Here is a 19,206-nt window from a genome sequence, read left to right as displayed (position 1 = left end):
ATAAAATGCTGATGTAGGTAGATGCAAGATAAAGGTAGAAAACATAGTTTAGTGCTGTAAGAGGGCAAATGTAGATATCAGGTGTGTGCCTGTAGACTAAGTGTTAATCCAAGCTAGACAAGGGCAATAAAACATCCACATATGCAGAAGATTTCTCTCAAATCAGGGGGGGTGAGATTCTAAGCCTCACCTCTGTTGATCCCCAATTTCTCACCTGATGGCCCCCCTGCGACTGTGCCTGTCTTAGGTTGTTCCTCCCTTGAGGAATCTTACCCGTCTCTGGCTAACCAGTCATCTTCCGGGACCATACAGGGAAATGTAAACTTGGTAAGTGAGAGAGAAGCCTTATTGTTTGAAAAGGTTAGCTTTTTAGTTCTTTGCAGGTTTATGCCCTGTGGCTTCTATGCCCAGCATTTGTCTTGAGGTCTCTTTACCACTTGGAAGAATTATGATACTCGGTAAATTCGATATGAGGCACGAATTCTATTTAAGGGTTGTAATTAGGAAGGAAGAAGAAAAGCTATAGGAGTAGCAGACGGAAGAAAACATGGGAAGATTGATTATTTCTTTGACATATCTTCTTGTAGAGTAACTTAAGCATGTATAGGTTTTAAACTATTAATTAAATTGCGTACACACATTAACATAATAGGAGTATAGTTACATAACCAAAGCATACCTATAATTACCATCCATCTCCAGTGAAACCAAGAGAACCAGTTAGGCACCATAGGCATTTGTGAAAACTTATCTATGATATGGTGGATATTGTCCAACTGAACTTGAACAGTCTGAGAGAAATCAGACAAATTAAAACAACCCATTCCTGGGGAATGTTCACATCCCTTATGTTCTTTTAACAGTAGATAGTCTGTGGTCGTAAGATTTTGGAGCGCTACAACTTGTACTTCTTCTAATTCTTGGTTGTGCTGTATGTTTTTACAATAAATAAATGCCCTGTTTTTTCAGCCTCCATGAGACAATTGTTATTTTTGTTCTTCCTGTTTCCTTTTCTGGTAATACTCCTCTGAACTGCCTGCTGCCATGTAGACACCCTTATTTTCTTTATGTGGTGGCAAAACAGTACACAGTTACTTGTAAAATTCACTTTGACTTATAGCTCTGCTTCTTTCAAGTCCACATGATACTGATCTCTGGTGTCAGTCCAATGTGGTGACATTGCTCTCAGTGAAAGCATTTGAGCGTGGAATACTTATTATTTCATTTAGTAGCAAAAGCAAGTTTAAGACTTATGGGAATTCATTCCCACCTCTCCAAAAATGTCCATCTACTTTGTATCTATTAATAGTCTTAATAATCTATAAATTCATCACACAGGCTATCCATGTCTAAAATACCTATGTGCATATAACTTTTTATTTTGAACTAATTATAAAGTCACAAGAAGTAGGAAAGAAATGTACAAGGAAGTCTCATGCTCCTTTCACCCAGCCTCCCCTGATATTAGCATCTTATACAATGTTAGCACAATTTCAAAACCAAGCATTTGGCACTGGCACATTCCAAAGACTGTATTTAGATTCACCAGTTACACACACACTTGTATGTGTGTGTCCTATGTCTGTGTGCAGCTCTATGCAACTTTATTACAGGGTAGTCTTTATAACCACCCCCACCACCAAAACACTCAACTGTAGCTTCACTACAGGACTCTCATGTGTTACTTCTTTTAGCCACACATATCCTCTCCCCCATTTCCTAACCCTTGGCAATGATTAATCTATTCTCCATCTCTAGAATTATATTACTTCATGAATATTACATAAATGGAACATCCAGTATGTAACCTTTTGGAATTGGTTTTGTTCACTCAGGATATTTCCTTGAGGTTTATACAAGTTGTGGGTATCAATGATTCCTTCCTTTTTTTACTGCTGAGTAGTATTCCATGGCATGGATGTATCGCAGTTTGTTTAACCATTACCAGTTGGAGGACATTTGAGTAGTTTCTAACTGTTGGCTATCTTGATTAGAATAAATTTGTACAAATGCAGCATGCAAAATAGCCCTTCATTTCTCTGGGATAAATGCCCAATAATTCAAATACTGAGTCCTATGGCAAATCCATTTTTTAGTTTGGTTTGAAAGGAGCTGCCAAGCTATTTCCCATAGTAGTCATACCATTTTACATTCCTACCAGCAATGTATGAATGATCCAGTTTCCCTGCTTCATTCCAGCATTTGGTGTTACCACTATGTTTCATTTTAGCCATTCTGATAAGTGTGCAATGGTATCTCATTGTGGTCTTAATTTGCATTTCTCTAATGGCTAATTATTTTGGACAGTTTTTCATGTGCTCATTTGCCACCTGCATATCCCCTATGGTGAAATGTCTATGTCTTCTGTCTGTTTTCTAGTAAGATTTTTTTTTTACTGAGTTTTGAGAGTTCTTTATACAGTCTAGATGCAAGGACTTTGTTGGATATGTGCTTTGCAAATATTTTTTCCCAGTCTATAGGTTATCTTCTCATCCTTTCAACAGGCTCTTTTCTGGAGCAAAGACTATTAATTTTGGTAAGTTCCAATTTATTAGTTTTTCCTCTTACAGATTACACTCTCAGTATCAAGTCTAAGAATTCATAGCCTAGTTCTAAGTCCTGAAGATCTTATGTTCTTTTCTGGAAGTTCTACAGTTTTACCTTTTACATTTAACTTTGTCTATTATTTTTAAACAATCCAAATGGATTGTTAACCTCTCATTCTCTGGGAAAATAGTTTTTTAAAGCAAAGGTATAATTTGAACTTGTGAGATCAAAGTTTTAGCTTGGTTGAGAAAATCCTGTTTAACTTGATTGCCCTTTTATGATGACTTTAAAACATTTCTGAGGCAGTCATTAAAAAAAAATGAGTCATTTTATCACCATATGAGTTTCTGCCACAACCTAAACATAATATCAAATGACTCAGATACAGTCACTTCATCCTTTTCTAGGTTTCTTATAACCTCATCAAAGATCATTAAGAAGTTTTGAAGAAACAGCATATAAATGTGTTTTACTGTACTTTTCTCCACCCTCATCTTCAATGTATTTCCGAATTGGAGAATCTGTGATACATCTAGACAGTATAAAGAACTCTCAGAATGCAACAGTAAAAAAACAATCCTACTAGAAAATGAACAGAAGACAGACATTTCACCAAAGGGGATACAGGAGTGCCAAGCGAGCACATGAGAAGCTGTTCAACATCACTAGCCATTAGATAAATGTAAATTAAGACCACAATGAAATACCACTGCACACTTATCAGAATGGCTAAAATGAAATAAATGGATAAAATACTTTCACACTTTGAAAATAAAATTTTAGGCCAGGCCAACATCTTAGCATCATTATGGCTGGCAACAATGATCGTCATCTTGTAGGCAAATGTGCTAATGAGGCTCTTTCCATGTCTTTGTGTCCAAACATCTCAGTAAGTGCTTCTGCACATTTTGGGGAAACCAAAAAGTGACCAAAATCTTGTATTAGGAAAGCTTCAGTATCGCAACCAATCATGCTCCTTTCTGAGGCACACAGGCATTTAGTAGGTATGATCATTTCAGTTTCTGTAGTAAGAATTACAGACTGACTGGAATTTCCAAATTCACATTTGCACTGTCTGCTGAATATACAGAGAGCTAAGCAAAGATATCAACAATCTTTTGTGATTTTTGTTTACTGAGATGTCATTAAAATCTTCACAGAAATCAATATGATGATTCACACTTAAATTTTCAAATCAAAATACCCAATATCTGGGCAGAACATTTTTGTTGCCATGATCTGTTGTGCTGTGAAAAGCAGGATAGTTAAGACCTGACAGAATCAGCTTGACACTGTTAAGGGGCCAACACAACTGATATCAAGGTTTCCTCCTTTGCTCACAAGACACTTTATTACAACCTCTGAATCAGGAAAAGTAACTTTACTCAGTTTCATAGAGCAAAAGGGAGATGAAACTATAATGCATATTCATCTAGGTGGTATGCCCAAGATTATTCAATGACAGCTATTTTCATTTGAGTATTCAAGTCTTTATGGGAGGTGAAAAACTTTTGCTTGAGTTAGAAGTACTTGCCTATCTCAGCCCAAATTAGTGGGATTCTCCACATGTGCTTTCACAGAGCTCGTCTGCGCCCAATTTCAATTTCTGTTCTGTATATTGTGTATAAATCTCTGTTTTGGTCATTTATTTTCCCAATCCAATTGTATGCATCCTTCCGTCATTAAAATATCACATTTCGCCTTCTTTCTTTTTTTTCCAGTGAAGTCTAGGCCATGCTGGCATGGTTATTGTAATAGTTTTCATTTTAATTATTTCTTAGAAAACATGATCAGAATATTCACAATGTTAGCATTTTAACAAGCACTATCTTGACACAAAGCACAACAGTTAATCAACAGGCCAAGGCAAAGCCAGATTCTTAATGCTCACGATGACAACGCCCTTAATTACACACTTAAATGTCCTCTCTCAGAGTGATGCAACAATGGGTGATCCATTCCTGTGAACTGCAAATCATGGCTGCAATCAGCTGTCAGGGCAGACAGTGAGGGTGAGGAGTGCAGAAGTTCTTTAATCTATGCAGCTAAAATAGGCCATTGCTTTCAGGCCTATTTCGGAAGCCAGCTTGTGGGCTCTGTACTAGTCCTGCAACCTCCAGTGCCCATTACCAAGACCTGGGGCTTTCTGTGTCCCAGGGAGTGGTCGGCTGGGACATAGGATTTTCACTTCTAGATTCTGAGCACTCTGGGCAAAGGGGGGCAGTGAGTCACCCTAGTAATACATGTCAAAGAGCCATTCTGGAGCGCTCTCTCACTAGAATGCTCCTCTCACTGGCTCTGCTCAGGTCATTCCCTGATGTGTTCTTTATAGCGAACCAGAGAGAGATGTTTCAGAGAGCAGATAAATGAGCTGACCTCCTCCTCTTCCTCCTTCTCCGCCACTTTCTCCTTTCATTCTTAGTTCAGAAATTAAAACTATAAAACCTCCCCCATTCTCCCCTTACCCCAGGAAGGAAGAGACAGCAATTGGAAAGGCAAACTCTAAACTACTGTGCACCCTTCCAAACTTCTCCAGTTTTTGTGCTCTGATGCCACGAAGTCAGGTCACCTGCCGTGGAACCCTGCTGTGAATACACAGCATTCTTCTTCATTCATTGGTTTCCTATTAGATGCCACTCACTGTGCCAGGTGTTTGAGATACAAGAAAGAGTAAAAATAATCTGCAGTCCTCAAAGAATCTGCAGTCTATAGAGGGAGACGAAGTAAGAAGTAAGATCAAGAGCATGGGCCGGGGACAAGGGAAGCAGGGAAGAGAAGGGGAGCTTAACTTGGACTGGGGACTTTGGGACTGCGTCCCTGGGAGACGACATGGTAGATGTATGACTATCTGAAATAGAAAACCACTGGGCCCACGAATAAGAGTTCCTGTATTTCAAAGTTTCTGAAATAAATTTTAAAGGGTACCACCACTCTGAGGGCTGCCTTCTAAAAACATTGGTCTTTGCTAGGAGCAGCAAGAAGAACCCAGAAAGGGGTCTGTGGCTGCATAAGGTTGACAAGAAGGGGAAGCCAGCCCTCCACCCTCCCCACCATTCGTAAATGTGACGGTCTGGCTCTGAGTCCAGAGTTCCCACGTCATCTGGGCCAGACGGAAATTGAGTCTGGCTAGCCAATGACAAAAGCTTACCAAGCAGAACGGCAGGGAGAAAGATTCCAGCAAAAACAGTGAACTCACTGAAAATAATTTTTACTTGTACACAAACACCTGCTGGTTAAAAATGATCTTTACTCATTAAAAGAAGGCATATACTTTGCAATTTAATTGAAGTTACAGTAAAAGCAAAATACAAAAACGCTGTATCTCTTCATATAATATAATTTTACTTTTTGACTATTTCCAACTTTCTCTGTGCTCAGAAGGTTGACTTAGTGATGTTCTGTCAGGTACAAGCTGTGAAGTCCTGACTTGTCTCTAAACTTGCCAGCCTGAAGAGGCAGGACTAGTAAATTCTCAGGATTTTAAAAAGGTCAAGTCTCTAGCCCTTCTTTTTCTTCACTAATTTGAAATGACTGTAAGCTATTGGGAAAATAATATTTATCGTCAAAAATACAATCTTTTTCCTTCTTGACCATAGCTGATTTGAGAATCAAAGCCGAATCTGCGATCTCTGTCTCTTGGAGCACGACGCTGCGTAGAAGTGGGCTCCACACTGTCACTGGGGCTCCCACAGCCGGAAGACCCAATGAGAATTCTTAGAACCAGGAACATTTCCAGAAGTGGTGGGATAGAGCAAGGCTTCTTGATCTTCTGGTAAACTTTTCACTAGGAAGCCCAAGTTTAGGTTGTTTAATTTTGAGAAGGGATGAAAAATTGAGCAAGTGAGAGTTTGCAGATATATGTATAAAAGGAAGAGCAAATGCATGATCAGAAGTGCAAATCTCGGACAAAGAAGTTTGGGAGAGCCTTTAACACCTGCCGCCTATGGCAACGAGAGTAATAAGTTCTCCTCCAAGTTACACATTTCTTCTCCATGTGTGAGAAGAAAATTTCACTTCTGAAATGTTAAATTAACCTGTGGTTTCAGACAAGCAAAGCTGCCTTATGGCCCTGGCTTTGCCAGACAGATGCCCAGGTGCGGACAAATGGCCTAACTTCTCTGAGGCTCAGTTTTCTTATCAATAAAAATTGGGATTTTAGTTACTACTTTTCAAAAGTTGTTACTATGAGGATTAAGTGGGCTCATGCATGAGACAGGACATGAGCACTAAATAAATATCTGCTTTTTTTTTTTAACACAACTAGTCTTTCTTTTTAATTTTGAATTACTTGCTGTTTATTTTTCTTTTAAAAAATTTTTATATCCATGTAAAGTCAGAATAGTTAAGCAACTATTCTGAAGATGACAAAAGTTACTTTCTAGACCAAATTCAATAATTGAGTTTCTATTATATTCTATATTCTGGGGACCCAACAATTTAGAGCAGACAAAAAGTCTTCCCCCAACAGCATCCATTGTTGGGGAAAAGACAGAAACAAATAAATAAGAAAAATATGCAAAATGTTAGGTTGTACAAAGTGCTTGGGTGAAAAATCAAGTGAAGAAGGATAGGGAATCCATGGGGGCGGCAGGTGACAGTTCACTTCGTGGATTCAGAAAGGTCTCCTGAGGAAGAGGACATTTAAGCACAGGGAGTGAGCCGTGCATCCATCAGAGGAAGACCTTCCAGGCAGTGGGGGCAGCAACGGCAGGGTCTCTGAGATGGGAGAGGAGCCCGTGTGTCTGAGGAACAGCAAGGAGGCCAGCGGGATGGAGGCGAGTGAGACCTAAAGGGGAGAAGGCCAAGGAAATAAAGGGGTCACGGTGGGGTGGAGGCCACAGTGAGCCTTGGAGGCCTGTTCCTGGTGAGATGGCACACCGCCAGGTAAGTCCGAATGGCAGTGACAGGCAGCAATTGTTTTAACAGGAACACTCTGCTGAGGTGCAGAGAATGAAGTGAGAGAGCAAGGGTGGGAGCAGGGGGCCTAGCGTAGCCTTGGGTGAGGTCATACCGGCCTGGGCCAGGCAGTAACCCTGGAGGGGCTGCCTGTGAAATGCAGATATAGTCTGAAGGCAGAGCCAACGGGCTGTGCCAGCAGACTGGATGTAGGGTATAGAGAAAGAGTGGAGTCAAGGTTAATGCTCAGAGTTTTGATCCAACCAACTGGAAAGACAGAAATGCCATCACATAAGATCCTAAAGACTGGAAAAGGCAGGTTTCAGAGGCTTGGCATCAGGAACTCGTTTTGGACATGTTGCACGGGAGGTATGTGTCAGACATCCATGTAGAAATGTTCAGTAGGCAGTTGGAAATGTAACTGTGGACTTCAGGGAAGAGGTCCAGGTTGGCTGTATTGATAATCATCAATTTAAGATGCTACTTGAAGCCGCAGGTGGGGTGAGCTTATAAACGAGTGAGTATGAATGCAAAGAAGAGATCCAAGACCAGGCTTCGAGGCTCACCAATGCTGAGAGGTCAGGGAGAAGCAGCAAAGGCAGCTAAGAATGAGTGGCCACTAGGATAGAAGACGGTGTCTATGAAAACACCTGAAGAAAGCACTGATTAACTGAACTGTCAGATGCTGTTGCTAGGATAAGATGATGGGAACCGGAAACTGACCAAAACAGACACTCCAAAATCCTTAAAGAAAAGTATATTAGACCAGTTTTTAATGCTTACATAAGGTCTTACAATTAAACACGAGAATTTGCACACATATTTGTCTCCTAAATCTCACTAGAATGACATTAAAGACAAGAAACGTATAAACACAAGGATGGCGACAATATCTGGCAGAAGGTGTCTCCTTCCTCTCCATCCTCCCTAAACTCTAGGTACATCCTGGAATCTATTCAAAGATGGGTTTTCCAGCTAAGTCTAATTGGTCTTCTCAGGAATTCCACAAGAATAGAAGCCCCAGAGACAGAAAGGAAACACAGAAACCTCCCAGGACTCAGCAGATTTGTGAAGAGATTACAATCTATATGAGTGACAAGGATAAAAACATAAAAAGTCAAGCAAAAATAAAGACAAAGCACTACATTTAAATGATAAACTTTAAAATAACCAGTACTAATAACCTAAGATATCTCATTAGAAGGCAGCAGAGAAGGTTGGCTCAGAGCCTGCTTTTCCTGGGGCACACACGAGGCTTTGTCTTCACCCCAAACTGCCTCCTCTTCAAAATCACTGCACTCAAAATCCTAATTCCAGACACTGAACTCCTCTCTCTGCATCTTTCTTTTCCTGCCTCCCCAACCCCTCCAATCCATGCTCCACATTGCATTCAACTGATCTTAACAGACATGTATCTGACCGTATCTTCTCCTGTTTATAATCCTTCAAAGCTAAAACCCCACGTGCTTAGCATGACCTACAGTCCTGCGAGAGTGGACGCTCCTCCATCTCATCTGATGCCTCCTTCCCACTCACTCTTTACTGTCCAGCTGCAGCTCTTCCAGTGCCTGGGCTGTCCCCTGCTCCCTCCCAGCTCAGGCCCTTCACCCATGCTGTTCCCTTTGTTTTCTCCACCACCTGCATCTAACATTACATATTACATTTAGAAGGTTTTGGTCAATAATAATTTGTCTTTTCATTTGCTGATTTGGAGCCCCAAGGGAATGAAACACAGAGCAGGTAAATCTGGATAAAAAGGGGAAATGAGAACCAGAGGGATAAAAAGATGAGTGCCTTCACTCATTCCAGACATCTGTTAAAAAGGCTGGGCATGTCCGGGTAAACTGGAACATTCTGGATCTTCAAGGGTGGGGTCAACAATGTCATACCTACAAAGAGGCTCAAGGAGAAAAAAAGGGGCAGAGGTCACAGGAAAAAACCTGAAAACATATAAATGACTACTTCAAATAAGTGCTTTTGGAAGAAATTAGTAAATATTTTTTGAGTACTTAGTATATGCAAAGCAACATGCTATGAAAATTTGTGTGCATTAATTACCTATTTCTCATAACAGAGTTTAGTGACTTGAAACAACAAACACTTATTTCACAGTGTGTAAAGATCAGGAACCCAGCAGCAGCTTAGCTGCGTGGTTCTGGTTCAGGGACTCTCATGAGGTTCCATGAAGATGTTGACCAGGGCACAGTCATCTGAAGGCTTGGCTGGGCTGAGGGTTTGCCTTCAAGGTGGCTTGCTCACATGCTTGTTGTCTGGAGGACTCTATTTCTCACTGCGTAGACCATTCCAGAGAGTTCCCTGAATGCTTTCCTGACACTACCAGGGAAGCTGGCTTCCCTCAATGTGACTGACCCGAGAGAGAGAATAAGGAAAAAGCCACAATGCCATGTATGACCAAGTCGACAGTCACACCACTGCTTCTGCCTTATTCTGTTCATTAGAAGCCAGTGACTAAGCCCAACCCACAAGGGGAGGGAACTAAGCTCTACTTCCTGAAGGGAAGAGGATCAAAGATTTTGTGGCTATATTTTAAAACCACCACACTGTACATCTGGTTGCACAGGAATGATGATATAGCATACTGTTAAAATAGGCACACATGTAAATATAAAGCAAATCTGAATGTGAGAAATATAAGAAAGGTCAAAGTACTATATGTAGATTTTAAGAAGAAAATTGTAATTTAGCCTTAGGTCAAACCTACCAGTTGTTCTACAAAAACTACTCAAGATAGTATGTGTAAAACACTCCATGTGATTACATTTAAAGTATCATTCTGATTCTATTCTCTCACCAATTTGTAAGATTACATTTCAGAACCGTTACAGTATTATTTAGAAGTCTTTTACTGATGTAAGTAACCAAGCCTATTAAATAATATATAAACCATATATTCTTTTTATTCTTTTGTGAAAAGTGTTAGAAAAATAATAAAGCATCACCAGTTCTCTACATGTAAGAAAACTGCTGAAAGTAATCTGTTGGTATAGTAGCTTCTACATTACCTACACTAGAAAATTCTATTTTAAGTTTGTTTCTTGTCTATATTCTCTGTGACTAGCATAAAAACAGTTTAAATAGATAATAATAGTTAGAGTTTGAGTCTCCACATCTTAAGATAACACTTAGCGTAATTCAAACTTAAATACAAATGTCAGTATGCACCAAATAACAGAGCCTCAAAATGTATGAAGCAAAAACTGATGCAGGTGCAAAGAGAAACAGATATGTCTACAGTTAGAGTTGGACTTCTCAGTAACTAAGAACTACTAAATAGAAAATCAGCAAAGATACAGAAGATCTGAACAATATAATCTAACAGGATCTTATTGACATACAGAGAACACTGACCCAACCTCAGTAGAAAACAAATTATTTCCAAGCATTCATGGAACATTCATCAAGCGAGACCATATGTTGGGCCATAACCATGCCTCAAAGTTTAAAAAATAATTGCAATCATACATGTGTGTTTTCTCCCATAAAGAAATCAAGTGAGGAAACAATAACAGAAAGTATAGGAAAATCTCTAAAAATGTGGAAATAAAACAGCATTTTTAAACAATATGTCAAACAGGAAGTCTCAGAAACTTAAGATACATAGAACTAATGAAAATGAAAACACTACATATCAAAATATGTGGGATGCCGCCATAGCAGTAGCCAAGAGGAAAATTTTTAGCACTAAATGATTATATTAAAAATATGGAAAGGTCTCAAATCAATAACCTAACTTCTTACCTCAAAAAAGTAGGGGTAGAAAAAGAAAGAGCCAAATCAGCCCGAACAAAGCAAAAGGAAGTAATAAAGAGCAGAAATTAATAAAATTGAAAAGAGAAAAGCAAAAACAAAAGGCTGGTTCTCAGGGGGGTAATTTCAATAAAATTGAAAAAGCCCTAGTAAGACAAAAATAAAGAGAGAAAAAACAAAACTTATTATCAGTAATTAAATAAGGAATACCATGACAGATCTTGGTCATTAATGAAATAGTAAGGGAATGTTGTGAACAACTTTATATTCAGAAATTTGAAACATCATCAAAATTCAAACCTTTTTCTCTGCCAGACCCTGCTAGGAGGACGAAAAGACAAGCTACAGAATGGAAGAAAATATTTGCAAGTCACATATCGGACAAAAGGCTAGAATATACAACAAATTTAAAACTTAACAGCAAAATAACAATCAGTCCAAGTAAAAAATAGGCAAAATACAGACATTTCACTGAAGGAAATATTGAGATGCTAAATAAGCACATGAGAACATGTTCACCATCATTAGCTCCCAGGGAAATGCAAATTAAAACTACAATGAAATACCACTGCATATCTATTAGCCTCATACCTATTTGATGACATCATCTAATACTAGAGAGGATGAGGGGAAAACTGGATCACTCTTACATTACTGGTGGGAATGTAATATGGTAAAGTCCCTCTAAAAAAAACTTTGGCAGTTTCTTATAAAACTACACATGCAAGTAGCACACCCAGCTACTGCATTCTTGGGCACATAATCCAGAGAAACGAAAATTTATACTCACACGAAAACCTGTACATCAATATTCACAGCAGCTTTATTTATAATAGTCCTAAATGAGCATCAGCTCAGATACTTGTCTAACAGGTGAGTTAAACAAATTGTGGTCTATCCATACCATAGAATAATATTCGGTAATAACAAGGAAAACAGTTGATATATGCAACATCTGGGATGAATCTCCAGGAAATTAAATTGAAGGAAATAAGCCAATCCCTAAAAGCTGATTGTGTACTGAGTCCTTGATTCCATTTATATAGCATTTTGAAGTGATAAAATTTTAGAAATACAAGATAGATTATTTGTTGTCAGGGCTTAGGGATGTGTCAGGGAAGGGAGAAAACTGCATGTGATTATAGAAAGGCAATGTGAGTAATCTTGCAGTATTGGAAACTTTCAGTATCTTGAATGTAGTGGTACATACATGAAACCACACAGGTGATAAAACTATATAGAACTTAATACACACACACACAAATAAAACTGGAGGAATCTGAGTAAGATCCTGGGTGTATCAACGTCAATATCCTTGTTGGGATTTTATATTAGTTCTATAAAATGTTATCACTGGGGACACGGGACAAAGTATACAAGGCATGTCTCTGTACTGATTCTTGTAACTGCATACAAAGCTACAATTGTTAAAATAAAAATTTTAATTAAAAATATAAAGTTCAGATGAAAAGAAATATACTTTAAAGTGGTTCTAATTTTTTCCAAAAACTTCTCACTTAACACAATGGCTATGCTATAAAAAATTGAATAAGAGGAACTGATGCCCTGCGATTACTTATCAATATATCAAAACTAAAATAAATACAGGTACATTCTAAACAAAAGTTCAAAGCTCCATAAAATGTAATTTTACAAGGTTACTGAATATGCTTGTTTTCAGGATCCTGAAAGCAATTTCCTTATATCAAAACCCAAACTTTCTGAAATGAATATCCTTTGTTAAGAATGACTTATGCAATGCTATTCTGCATTACTTGGTAATGAAATGACAGGGTGTTTTTTCACAAGAGAGACACACAACACATTGAGGGAGCAATAATGCATCTGTATTTCTAGCAGATGGTGGCTATACCTTACCACACAGATTTCCACGAACCATGTTTAAAACAATCAATATGTTACAGTACTTTCACTCAGTTAATAAAACACAGAGAAATGACAAGGCCGTTCTTGGCCATGCTTGCCATTTTCAAAGGAAATCACATTATTATTTGGAAAATATCTATTCATCAGGCTCTAAGTCCATGTGCAAAAGGACACCATTCTAGGTCATCCCAGTAGGCTCTACACCCAATGACAAATGTCCTTACTGAGGCAGAGGGAGATGTGACAGGGTCAGAAGAGGAAAAGGGATGTAAAGATGAAGGCAGATTGTAAAGAAGAGGCCACCAGGCAAGGAATACCCTGGAATGCCAGGGCAGCCACCAAGCACCGGGAGAGACAAGGATCAGGTGCTCCCCTCCATTTCCTGGAGGGTGTGCAGCCCTGCCCAACGGTGTTCTGCCCTTCAGAGCTGCGTGGTAATTTACCACGGCAGCACCAGGAAACGAGCACACTTCCTTTACCACAAAATACAATCCACACACCTGCCTATCAAACTAAAGCATGAAAATCACCATTTTTTAAATTCCGGATAAAAGAAGTCTCAAAAATAACTTCAGAATCGGTAAGCACGAGAGCTCCAAACTAGTTTTCAATCCAGAACAATTAAGAAATAACCACACAGGAAGGTATTATTGAGGAAGAAAAAGGTTTAGAAACAATTAATTTTAAATTTTGTTCAAGGGAAGCCCTGCCACCAAAAAAAAAAAGCAAATAAATAATCCCTTTAATTAGTAAGCATTGTGCAAAGGATGAGCATAAACTGATGAATGTGAGTTAAATTGGTATCTTTACTACACACCAGAAACATTAGTTTCAAGTATCGTAATTCCTGCATTCACAAAAGTATGCAATTACGAAACACAGTATCAAGGAGTAACTGCAACCAATTAGGTGTGGACCTATATGACAACAAAGAAACAACAAATTATTATTTATTAGTGTTTCTATTTATTCAAGAAAGCTTGAATAAATAGGTTGTGCCCAGTTGCTCAGTTCAAGACTAAGATAAAAGTCTCAAGTTTGCAGACAGCTATGACACAATCAGAAAAAAAACCCATTTAACATTTTTTGAAGGAACTTAAATTATTCCAAAGTACAAATGGTGTAAAAATCTAATGAGACAGGACAGACTTATGAAACAAACTAATGGTATGATGACCACAAGATCTGCTAGATATTAAAACGTTATATTAAGTTTAAATTATTGAAACAAGGAAGAAGCTAAATGAAACAGAAGAGGTAACAGAGAAATAAACCTTATTATATAAGAGAATTAATATATGGTAAAGCCAGTAACAGGAAAGGGACTATCAAATGAATGAACTTTATAAGGACAAGGGACAAGCACCGGGTGGAATGGGGGCAGAGAAGCAACCAGACCTTTCTATTACACCATACATGAAAACAAACTACAAATGAACTGAAGACTTGAATGTTAAAAATTAAACAACAAATAAGCCAGAAGGATACAGAAGAAAAAACCGACCAGATCTGGGTGCAATGGCAGGCAGAGGAAAAGAGAAGGACTTTAAAATGCACTGGAATAAGCTAAAAATGTAAAAGACTGACAAATCTCACTACGACAAAATTTTTATATTAAAAAAAAAACAAATGAACTGGAGAAAATATTTGTAATAAATAAGACAGAAAAAGGATTAATACTCTCAATATCTAGTAAGTTCACTCAGTAAAAAGGACACAAGAAAAAGGAAACTGAAAAAATACATTAATAAACAATACAAAAAAGAGCAAATAAAGAGATCTTACAATTCAAATAAAAAGACAAAAACTCAGTTTAAAAATGGGCAGAGGATAATTGGGGGAGTCTAGTAACCATAATATCGTTCAAGTAATTGTACATTAATGATATCAAAATTAAAAAATTTTTTTAAAAATGGGCAAAAGATCTGAATAGACATTTCTCCAAAGAAGATACACAAATGACCAATAAGCACATAAATGGATGCTCAGCATCACGAGTCATTAGAGAAATGCGAGTCAAAACCGTGATGAGCTACCCCTTCACACCCAGTAGGATGGCTATTATCAAAAAGACCAACAAGAACAAGAGTGAGGAAGATGCAGCAAATGGAGCTCTCATACTATTGCTAATGGGAATGTAAAATGGTTCTGCTGATTTTAAGAATAGTTTGGCAGTCTTCAACATGTTAAATATAGAGTCACCAGCAGTTCCACCGAGAGTTGAAAACATATATCCCTACAAAGACTTGTAAACAAACATTCATAGCAGCACTACTTCATAACAGCCAGAAAGCAGAAACAACCCAAACGCCCATCCACTGATGAATGAACAAAATGTAGTATATTCATACAATAGCATATTGCTCAGCCATAAAAATGAATGAAATACTGACACATGCTACAACATGAATAAACCATGGAAACATCAAGTTAAGTTAAAGAAGCCAGACACAAAAGGCCATATGTTGCATTATTCCATTTATATAGAATATTCAGAATAGGCAAATTCATAGAGACAGAAAGTAGACTGGTGGTAGCCAGAGACTGACTTGCGGGAGAGGAAACGGGGAGTGACTGCTGATTAGTTTGAGGTTCTTTTTGGGGTGACAGAAATGTTCTGGAATTATAAAGTTACATTTTTACTTTATTCTATGTCATTAACACATTTCACTTGGATTAAATATTTAAAAACAAAAAAATTAAGCCATGCAGGTATATTAGAAAATACAGAATACTTCTATAATCTTTAATTGAGAAAGGTTGCTCTAAATATGACATGGACTGAAGAAATTATAAAAGATGGAAGAACTTAAATACATATCATTGGCAAACTTTTGTAAAGCAAGAGAGTTTCTGAATGGGTACTGTTGGATTAAAAAGGGAATGAGAGGTTTCATTTACATATCTTAAAAGGCCAGTGCAATTAGACACCAGCTGGGTAGCTCCAAATCAACCATTCCACCTGTTACATCACATGGACCCATCCTCCAGCCTTGGTCATGTTTTTCTGCCACATGGGCAAGAAAAGCAGAGGAGGCCTTCTGCAGACAAACAAGAATAAAAGATAAATGCAGAGAGGGCAGATGTACACGAAGGAGAACTCAGTACTGATGTCATTCAAATTCCCTGTCCCTGCCTTTTTCCAAGGCCAAGATGCATTCTTGCCCTGGGGACTGGGGGACACCCTTAAGCTAGCTTTTGTTACAACAAAATACATCTAAGTGAACACATTTTATTTTATTAAAGATGTTTCCATTCCTTTGACTTAGTAAATCTGATTTTCAGGGTCTTAAACACAGAAAACAGCTACAGGTAGAAACAGTAATCCAATGATTATATATTGAGTCTCTATGACATGTCAGGCATTGTTTCAGGCAATGTGCATTCAGTGCTTCCTAAGACAGATGGTCACTGAAGCATTCTTTTATTATTATTTTTATATACTATGATTTTTATGTAACAGGAGAAATACTTAGGTTGATGTCCAATAACAGATACTGATTGTGGACTATTTACTCAACATTACATACATTAATGTTTCTTAAGCATTAAAATGCTATTTGTAGTAACAATGAAATAGATGTTATTTTGTTAAGTGAAAAAAATATATAACAATGTATATTTTAATCCCAACTATACAAAAATGTTTTAAACCTAAATACAGAACAAAGGATTGGAAGGATCAAAGTGTTAACTCTTGGTATCTTTGAAGGGTGGAGGCTATTGTGGTATTTTTCTGTTGTAAGAAAATGTCCAAATTTTCTATAATGAGCAAGCTTACTTTAGGGAATTAAAATAAAACAAAGAAGAGCTTTAAAAAACTGGAATCAGGAGTCAAGGGAGCGAAGTATGTGTCATCTGACCATAAGGAATCTGAGCACTTGGTGAAGGGGTGAGTCTAGTAAACATAATGTTCCTCATGTAATTGTAAATTAATGATACCAAAATTAAAAAAAAATAAGAATCTGCGCATTCTTCCCCTCAAACAATCCATCAGAAGCTCTAGGCAAAAAGAGGGGCCCTCCCTGTCCCAGGAATAAAGGAAGCGCAAGGCAGAAGGCGGAGGCTGACAGCCTCTGGCGGTTCCCACCCCAGCCCTTGTCCCAGGGAGACACTTTGGATCTGTGTCCTCAGAGCCCTTGGGGAAGGGTAGTGGGGGAGGAAGACGGGGTCCAGCTCCCCCCACCTCCTCCGCCTGGCCCTCTAAAAGAGCAGCACCAAGCTCCTTTTCCCCTTTTCTCTTCCTCCCCTCTCCCATTGCACATTCTAAGGAGCTTTCATTTGAGGAAAGAGTCCCAGTTACTAAGTGTCCAACTCACTGAGGTGATTGTACAAATGAATGCTCTGAACAGTGGCTTCCAGTTAAGTGATACCAATAGCATCACTGAAGAGAATTTCCCAAAGGGCAAGAAAAATTCTCAGGGAGAAGCTGCTTTCATTTTCAAACCAGTGTGTGTGGAAAGCTACCTGTTTACTGCTCAGGTTTCACTCTACTTTAGGGAAACAGTGGCAGGTATAAGACGATGACGCACGCGTGCTCAGTTCCGAGGGCTGCAGTGGGGGACCCCCGACCTGCCCCTGCACCTCCAGCCATCAGTGTAACAGATTCTCGTGATGCCTTTCCACATCAAAACTCTAGTTGCACAAAGTACCTGCTCCTGAAAGAGACCAAGGAAGCACTAGAGACATTTAATAAAAATGTTAATTGATGAACTGAAAAAATCTTCCTTGAGACTGTTTTATCATTTCCTGATGACTCTGGATGACCAAGATTTTATGTGCAAATAATCTGATAGAATGTCTTGATAGTTATCTTCTAAATATTTTTCATTCTCATGGACTTTTGAAGTTTCAATGAAATTTAGGAGTCGTAGAGTCCAAGTCCCTTGTTATACAAATGAGGAAAAAAGGAACCAGAGGTTAAATGTCTCACCCAAAGTCCCAGTGAGAAAGGCAAGACCAGAACCCAGCATCCTTTGAACTTCTGTGGTATGTGCCATATTTTAGCAGTATGGGGTTTGGATCCTAGCAGACGTGGGCTTAACCTCTGAGCATCAGTTTCCTCATGGGCAGAACAGAACCAGAACTATCTGCCACTTAAGGTTACCTGAAGGACTAGAAATAACATAGCTTCGTTACACAAACCCTGGCACATAAGAGATGGTTAATAAGTGGTGCTTATGACAGTGCTACATGCCAAAGACATTATCTATATCCAAATATAATTCCTTGTTTTACTTACCTCTCACTTAAGATAGCTCAGTTCAATCCATTAAAATATGGATCCTGTTATAAAGTGGCCTTTTTAGAGGAGTATATCATCTTGTCAAGCCTAACCTACTTTCCCCAATTTAGTTGTAATCCTCATTATATATTTTGTATTTTATTTATTATATCACTGCAAAACAAAGCATGACTTATGTAAAAAACATCTGACATGACAAAAATGAATGTTAATGCCAGAAAAAAAAAACACCACAATCATTTACAGATGGGGTCATTAGGCAAAACAGCCTTGGGAAATTATCAAAATGTTGTCACCACAAAGCATAGGACTGTGTTACACGACATTATCATTTAAAGATACTAAACACCCTTTCAGGCAAGAAGTTCTGTTGGGAAAGACATGAGATGATGAATATGATTTGTCTACTCTTACTATTACAAATCAAACAGTAATATGCTGTATTTTCAGTTAGTCACTCTTACCAAATGTTGCTTCATTTGCAAGATCATTATTATTAGAAAATGTTCTGCTAATGACAATGGTGTTATTTTTTTTAAATCTCCAAACTAACAATGTTTATGCCTTTGCTTTTTTGCCCAGTGTCTCTGTATTAACATTCCAATCTTAACATTTCAGGTAGAAACAAAGAAAACCAAATAATAGCCCATCTACTTTCAGTAAAAACTGAAAGATTCTGGAAGTGTGGAAAAACAGCTTTAAAGTATAGATAATACACTCAAAGCGGAGACACTGTGGCAGAGTTTATGCAATAACAAAACATGGTGGCCAATAAGAATTCAAATGGTTTCACAGGCAACACAATTTTTGAATTTTCAAACTTTAGTTCTGGGTTTTATTTATACCAACATCACAGTATACCT

General features: G+C 38.2%; 1 protein-coding gene across 6 annotated transcripts in view; it reads right to left on the bottom strand.

Annotated features, from left to right (window-relative positions):
* The window catches only part of TJP1 (tight junction protein 1), a 270,943-nt gene that overhangs the window by 133,373 nt on the left and 118,364 nt on the right, over positions 1–19,206 (bottom strand). The window lies entirely within an intron of this gene.

This window comes from Manis pentadactyla, chromosome 18 (genome assembly GCF_030020395.1).
Source record: "Manis pentadactyla isolate mManPen7 chromosome 18, mManPen7.hap1, whole genome shotgun sequence".
Taxonomy (NCBI): Eukaryota; Metazoa; Chordata; class Mammalia; order Pholidota; family Manidae; genus Manis; species Manis pentadactyla.
Note: the sequence above shows the minus strand (reverse complement) of the source record. Positions and strands in the feature narration are given on the sequence as shown.